Here is an 8,445-nt window from a genome sequence, read left to right on the forward strand (position 1 = left end):
ACTGCCACCTGCACAGCCAAAGGACCCAGAGCCGGTGTTACACACCACGGCTGTGCCTGGCACAGAGACACCAGTGGCCACACAAGTGGCCATGGCACTGTCCACACACAGTCCCTGCTGCTGCTCCCCCAGCCGCTGGCACCAACTCCCAGCCACCCACTCCTAAAGCCACGGGGCCCACTGGGACACTGCGGGGGCTCGTGGAAGCCAGCGGCCATTGTGACACAGCGGGGCTGCACAGAGCCCACGGTGCTTTGTGACCCGTGGCTCCCAGGAGAGCCTTTGTGATGCTGGGGAACTACAAGGAAGCCTGGCTCCTCTGTGACACCACCACAGAAGCTCAGGGGAGCCCTGGAGACCGTGCTGATGCTATTGAACCTGATGCAACCCTGCCTCCTCTGTGACACCACAGAACCTCTGGGAGCCCTGGAGACCGTGCTGATGCTATGGAACGTGATGCAACCCTGCCTCCACTGTGACACCACAGAAGCTCAGGGAGCCCTGGAGACTGTGGTGATGCTATGGAACCTGATGCAACCCTGCCTCCACTGTGAAACCACAGAACCTCTGGGAGCCCTGGAGACCGTGCTGATGCTATGGAACCTGATGCAACCCTGCCTCCACTGTGACACCACAGAAGCTCGGGGAGCTCTGCAGACCGTGGGGATGCTGGCGAAGCTGACGGAACCCTGGGCACCACAGTGACGCTATGGAACCTGGTGGAACCGAGGGGCCACAGTGACACTGTGGGGCCTTTTGGAAGCAACAGGACCCTGGTGGGAAGCCACGGGATGATTAATCCTGCACGAACCTGCTCCAGGTGGGCTCCTCTCTCCCGGCTTCCACAGGTGCTGCTAGGATCCCACTCCGGCACTGGCTTGGCACGGGCTCACGGCTTCCTTTGGCAATGGCTCTGCTCCAGGATGGCATGCTGCAGAGAATGCAGGTAGATTTTGTGCTCACTCCTGGCATGCAGCTGGACAATAAAGCCTGATCCAGCCCCCCCTCAGCATATGTCCGGCTCTGGCATTGGGGCGGGGCAACTTTGGGAGCAGCCCCAGCCCTGCTCCTGCTCCCGGCTGGGCACCCAGCTGCTGGGACACAGGTGTGTCCTGATGCCACCGTCTACTCCTTTGAGAAGGGGAGGACAGAGTGCATCAGGGAGTTTGGTGTGGCTTACATGCGGCAAGGAGAAGGTGCAGCCCCAAACTGGCTTTCACTTCTAGAACCTTTTGCTATTGCGGGAGCAGCTGCTGGAGCTTTTCAACCGAGCTGCAAGAGTGAAAAGTGTGATGGCATGTCTATCTGAGAAGGAAGGTTCGGTGCCGCAGCCTGTTGTGCACAATTTATATGCTGATAAGAGAAGGGGGTGCTTTTGGAACGTTTTCCTTCCTGACACTTCTGTCTCTGTGAGCTTTAGCTGCTTGGACTCAGGGATACCGAAGGTATGTGAAAGTGACTGGGATGCGAGAATCATGTTGCACAGGGAACAGGGAAGGTCAGCAAATGTTTCCTGTCCTGGCACATCTCTCAGTCTGAACTGCAGCTGCAGATGCTTCACTTCCGCCAAGGACTCTGCCACCTTGAGAGAAGGATGCGCTCTATGGAGTTGAGAAAGAAAGTGCGTCTCACTAGCTTCTTTCCTCTACTTCATAGACAGCAAAGGGGCTATGAAAGGCAGCACTGGCTTTTTGTTCTAGGACTTCTTCTTTACAAGCAGCTGCTGGATGTTTGGAAGGGGGTTTGGGATATGCAAAAATGAGAGGCTAAGATGGTAAGAGGGTAAGATGGAAGTCATCTGGCAAAAGCAGAGCTCACAAAAGGGCCAGCTGAGAAAGCTCTTGCTGCCTACAACTTCAACTGCACCCCTCAAAGCAGCAGCACACACGCTGCTCTCGGCACTTTCCTTCTCAGCTCTACGCACCATCCTAAGCCTTGCCTCTCCCACACTCAGGATCCAAAGACAACGGCACCAGGGACTGCTCACACACTAAAGGCACCAGGACAAAAGGCTCACCAGCTTGGCCTTTGCATTCCCGCTGACAGCTCCACAGCTTGAACCCAGAGAACTGCCTGCTGCCAACAGCCTTTCCAATCACTCTGAGCACCTCATGACAAGGAGTGTGGGGAATGAATCTCCAGCAGCCTCCTGCCCCAGGCTGTCCCCCGGGAGCAGCCCTGCTCCAGGCCGTGACTGCCACCTGCACAGCCAAAGGACCCAGAGCCGGTGTTACACACCACGGCTGTGCCTGGCACAGAGACACCAGTGGCCACACAAGTGGCCATGGCACTGTCCACACACAGTCCCTGCTGCTGCTCCCCCAGCCGCTGGCACCAACTCCCAGCCACCCACTCCTAAAGCCACGGGGCCCACTGGGACACTGCGGGGGCTCGTGGAAGCCAGCGGCCATTGTGACACAGCGGGGCTGCACAGAGCCCACGGTGCTTTGTGACCCGTGGCTCCCAGGAGAGCCTTTGTGATGCTGGGGAACTACAAGGAAGCCTGGCTCCTCTGTGACACCACCACAGAAGCTCAGGGGAGCCCTGGAGACCGTGCTGATGCTATTGAACCTGATGCAACCCTGCCTCCTCTGTGACACCACAGAACCTCTGGGAGCCCTGGAGACCGTGCTGATGCTATGGAACCTGATGCAACCCTGCCTCCTCTGTGACACCACAGAACCTCTGGGAGCCCTGGAGACCGTGCTGATGCTATGGAACCTGATGCAACCCTGCCTCCACTGTGACACCACAGAAGCTCAGGGAGCCCTGGAGACTGTGGTGATGCTATGGAACCTGATGCAACCCTGCCTCCACTGTGACACCACAGAACCTCTGGGAGCCCTGGAGACCGTGCTGATGCTATGGAACCTGATGCAACCCTGCCTCCACTGTGACACCACAGAAGCTCGGGGAGCTCTGCAGACCGTGGGGATGCTGGCGAAGCTGACGGAACCCTGGGCACCACAGTGACGCTATGGAACCTGGTGGAACCGAGGGGCCACAGTGACACTGTGGGGCCTTTTGGAAGCAACAGGACCCTGGTGGGAAGCCACGGGATGATTAATCCTGCACAAACCTGCTCCAGGTGGGCTCCTCTCTCCCGGCTTCCACAGGTGCTGCTAGGATCCCACTCCGGCACTGGCTTGGCACGGGCTCACGGCTTCCTTTGGCAATGGCTCTGCTCCAGGATGGCATGCTGCAGAGAATGCAGGTAGATTTTGTGCTCACTCCTGGCATGCAGCTGGACAATAAAGCCTGATCCAGCCCCCCCTCAGCATATGTCCGGCTCTGGCATTGGGGCGGGGCAACTTTGGGAGCAGCCCCAGCCCTGCTCCTGCTCCCGGCTGGGCACCCAGCTGCTGGGACACAGGTGTGTCCTGATGCCACCGTCTACTCCTTTGAGAAGGGGAGGACAGAGTGCATCAGGGAGTTTGGTGTGGCTTACATGCGGCAAGGAGAAGGTGCAGCCCCAAACTGGCTTTCACTTCTAGAACCTTTTGCTATTGCGGGAGCAGCTGCTGGAGCTTTTCAACCGAGCTGCAAGAGTGAAAAGTGTGATGGCATGTCTATCTGAGAAGGAAGGTTCGGTGCCGCAGCCTGTTGTGCACAATTTATATGCTGATAAGAGAAGGGGGTGCTTTTGGAACGTTTTCCTTCCTGACACTTCTGTCTCTGTGAGCTTTAGCTGCTTGGACTCAGGGATACCGAAGGTATGTGAAAGTGACTGGGATGCGAGAATCATGTTGCACAGGGAACAGGGAAGGTCAGCAAATGTTTCCTGTCCTGGCACATCTCTCAGTCTGAACTGCAGCTGCAGATGCTTCACTTCCGCCAAGGACTCTGCCACCTTGAGAGAAGGATGCGCTCTATGGAGTTGAGAAAGAAAGTGCGTCTCACTAGCTTCTTTCCTCTACTTCATAGACAGCAAAGGGGCTATGAAAGGCAGCACTGGCTTTTTGTTCTAGGACTTCTTCTTTACAAGCAGCTGCTGGATGTTTGGAAGGGGGTTTGGGATATGCAAAAATGAGAGGCTAAGATGGTAAGAGGGTAAGATGGAAGTCATCTGGCAAAAGCAGAGCTCACAAAAGGGCCAGCTGAGAAAGCTCTTGCTGCCTACAACTTCAACTGCACCCCTCAAAGCAGCAGCACACACGCTGCTCTCGGCACTTTCCTTCTCAGCTCTACGCACCATCCTAAGCCTTGCCTCTCCCACACTCAGGATCCAAAGACAGCGGCACCAGGGACTGCTCACACACTAAAGGCACCAGGACAAAAGGCTCACCAGCTTGGCCTTTGCATTCCCGCTGACAGCTCCACAGCTTGAACCCAGAGAACTGCCTGCTGCCAACAGCCTTTCCAATCACTCTGAGCACCTCATGACAAGGAGTGTGGGGAATGAATCTCCAGCAGCCTCCTGCCCCAGGCTGTCCCCCGGGAGCAGCCCTGCTCCAGGCCGTGACTGCCACCTGCACAGCCAAAGGACCCAGAGCCGGTGTTACACACCACGGCTGTGCCTGGCACAGAGACACCAGTGGCCACACAAGTGGCCATGGCACTGTCCACACACAGTCCCTGCTGCTGCTCCCCCAGCCGCTGGCACCAACTCCCAGCCACCCACTCCTAAAGCCACGGGGCCCACTGGGACACTGCGGGGGCTCGTGGAAGCCAGCGGCCATTGTGACACAGCGGGGCTGCACAGAGCCCACGGTGCTTTGTGACCCGTGGCTCCCAGGAGAGCCTTTGTGATGCTGGGGAACTACAAGGAAGCCTGGCTCCTCTGTGACACCACCACAGAAGCTCAGGGGAGCCCTGGAGACCGTGCTGATGCTATTGAACCTGATGCAACCCTGCCTCCTCTGTGACACCACAGAAGCTCTTGGAGCCCTGGAGACCGTGGTGATGCTATGGAACCTGATGCAACCCTGCCTCCTCTGTGACACCACAGAACCTCTGGGAGCCCTGGAGACCGTGCTGATGCTATGGAACCTGATGCAACCCTGCCTCCACTGTGACACCACAGAAGCTCAGGGAGCCCTGGAGACTGTGGTGATGCTATGGAACCTGATGCAACCCTGCCTCCACTGTGACACCACAGAACCTCTGGGAGCCCTGGAGACCGTGCTGATGCTATGGAACCTGATGCAACCCTGCCTCCACTGTGACACCACAGAAGCTCGGGGAGCTCTGCAGACCGTGGGGATGCTGGCGAAGCTGACGGAACCCTGGGCACCACAGTGACGCTATGGAACCTGGTGGAACCGAGGGGCCACAGTGACACTGTGGGGCCTTTTGGAAGCAACAGGACCCTGGTGGGAAGCCACGGGATGATTAATCCTGCACGAACCTGCTCCAGGTGGGCTCCTCTCTCCCGGCTTCCACAGGTGCTGCTAGGATCCCACTCCGGCACTGGCTTGGCACGGGCTCACGGCTTCCTTTGGCAATGGCTCTGCTCCAGGATGGCATGCTGCAGAGAATGCAGGTAGATTTTGTGCTCACTCCTGGCATGCAGCTGGACAATAAAGCCTGATCCAGCCCCCCCTCAGCATATGTCCGGCTCTGGCATTGGGGCGGGGCAACTTTGGGAGCAGCCCCAGCCCTGCTCCTGCTCCCGGCTGGGCACCCAGCTGCTGGGACACAGGTGTGTCCTGATGCCACCGTCTACTCCTTTGAGAAGGGGAGGACAGAGTGCATCAGGGAGTTTGGTGTGGCTTACATGCGGCAAGGAGAAGGTGCAGCCCCAAACTGGCTTTCACTTCTAGAACCTTTTGCTATTGCGGGAGCAGCTGCTGGAGCTTTTCAACCGAGCTGCAAGAGTGAAAAGTGTGATGGCATGTCTATCTGAGAAGGAAGGTTCGGTGCCGCAGCCTGTTGTGCACAATTTATATGCTGATAAGAGAAGGGGGTGCTTTTGGAACGTTTTCCTTCCTGACACTTCTGTCTCTGTGAGCTTTAGCTGCTTGGACTCAGGGATACCGAAGGTATGTGAAAGTGACTGGGATGCGAGAATCATGTTGCACAGGGAACAGGGAAGGTCAGCAAATGTTTCCTGTCCTGGCACATCTCTCAGTCTGAACTGCAGCTGCAGATGCTTCACTTCCGCCAAGGACTCTGCCACCTTGAGAGAAGGATGCGCTCTATGGAGTTGAGAAAGAAAGTGCGTCTCACTAGCTTCTTTCCTCTACTTCATAGACAGCAAAGGGGCTATGAAAGGCAGCACTGGCTTTTTGTTCTAGGACTTCTTCTTTACAAGCAGCTGCTGGATGTTTGGAAGGGGGTTTGGGATATGCAAAAATGAGAGGCTAAGATGGTAAGAGGGTAAGATGGAAGTCATCTGGCAAAAGCAGAGCTCACAAAAGGGCCAGCTGAGAAAGCTCTTGCTGCCTACAACTTCAACTGCACCCCTCAAAGCAGCAGCACACACACTGCTCTCGGCACTTTCCTTCTCAGCTCTACGCACCATCCTAAGCCTTGCCTCTCCCACACTCAGGATCCAAAGACAACGGCACCAGGGACTGCTCACACACTAAAGGCACCAGGACAAAAGGCTCACCAGCTTGGCCTTTGCATTCCCGCTGACAGCTCCACAGCTTGAACCCAGAGAACTGCCTGCTGCCAACAGCCTTTCCAATCACTCTGAGCACCTCATGACAAGGAGTGTGGGGAATGAATCTCCAGCAGCCTCCTGCCCCAGGCTGTCCCCGGGAGCAGCCCTGCTCCAGGCCGTGACTGCCACCTGCACAGCCAAAGGACCCAGAGCCGGTGTTACACACCACGGCTGTGCCTGGCACAGAGACACCAGTGGCCACACAAGTGGCCATGGCACTGTCCACACACAGTCCCTGCTGCTGCTCCCCCAGCCGCTGGCACCAACTCCCAGCCACCCACTCCTAAAGCCACGGGGCCCACTGGGACACTGCGGGGGCTCGTGGAAGCCAGCGGCCATTGTGACACAGCGGGGCTGCACAGAGCCCACGGTGCTTTGTGACCCGTGGCTCCCAGGAGAGCCTTTGTGATGCTGGGGAACTACAAGGAAGCCTGGCTCCTCTGTGACACCACCACAGAAGCTCAGGGGAGCCCTGGAGACCGTGCTGATGCTATGGAACCTGATGCAACCCTGCCTCCTCTGTGACACCACAGAAGCTCTGGGAGCCCTGGAGACCGTGCTGATGCTATGGAACCTGATGCAACCCTGCCTCCACTGTGACACCACAGAAGCTCAGGGAGCCCTGGAGACTGTGGTGATGCTATGGAACCTGATGCAACCCTGCCTCCACTGTGACACCACAGAACCTCTGGGAGCCCTGGAGACCGTGCTGATGCTATGGAACCTGATGCAACCCTGCCTCCACTGTGACACCACAGAAGCTCGGGGAGCTCTGCAGACCGTGGGGATGCTGGCGAAGCTGACGGAACCCTGGGCACCACAGTGACGCTATGGAACCTGGTGGAACCGAGGGGCCACAGTGACACTGTGGGGCCTTTTGGAAGCAACAGGACCCTGGTGGGAAGCCACGGGATGATTAATCCTGCACGAACCTGCTCCAGGTGGGCTCCTCTCTCCCGGCTTCCACAGGTGCTGCTAGGATCCCACTCCGGCACTGGCTTGGCACGGGCTCACGGCTTCCTTTGGCAATGGCTCTGCTCCAGGATGGCATGCTGCAGAGAATGCAGGTAGATTTTGTGCTCACTCCTGGCATGCAGCTGGACAATAAAGCCTGATCCAGCCCCCCCTCAGCATATGTCCGGCTCTGGCATTGGGGCGGGGCAACTTTGGGAGCAGCCCCAGCCCTGCTCCTGCTCCCGGCTGGGCACCCAGCTGCTGGGACACAGGTGTGTCCTGATGCCACCGTCTACTCCTTTGAGAAGGGGAGGACAGAGTGCATCAGGGAGTTTGGTGTGGCTTACATGCGGCAAGGAGAAGGTGCAGCCCCAAACTGGCTTTCACTTCTAGAACCTTTTGCTATTGCGGGAGCAGCTGCTGGAGCTTTTCAACCGAGCTGCAAGAGTGAAAAGTGTGATGGCATGTCTATCTGAGAAGGAAGGTTCGGTGCCGCAGCCTGTTGTGCACAATTTATATGCTGATAAGAGAAGGGGGTGCTTTTGGAACGTTTTCCTTCCTGACACTTCTGTCTCTGTGAGCTTTAGCTGCTTGGACTCAGGGATACCGAAGGTATGTGAAAGTGACTGGGATGCGAGAATCATGTTGCACAGGGAACAGGGAAGGTCAGCAAATGTTTCCTGTCCTGGCACATCTCTCAGTCTGAACTGCAGCTGCAGATGCTTCACTTCCGCCAAGGACTCTGCCACCTTGAGAGAAGGATGCGCTCTATGGAGTTGAGAAAGAAAGTGCGTCTCACTAGCTTCTTTCCTCTACTTCATAGACAGCAAAGGGGCTATGAAAGGCAGCACTGGCTTTTTGTTCTAGGACTTCTTCTTTACAAG

This window comes from Aphelocoma coerulescens, unplaced genomic scaffold (assembly GCF_041296385.1).
Source record: "Aphelocoma coerulescens isolate FSJ_1873_10779 unplaced genomic scaffold, UR_Acoe_1.0 HiC_scaffold_203, whole genome shotgun sequence".
In the NCBI taxonomy this organism is placed as follows: domain Eukaryota; kingdom Metazoa; phylum Chordata; class Aves; order Passeriformes; family Corvidae; genus Aphelocoma; species Aphelocoma coerulescens.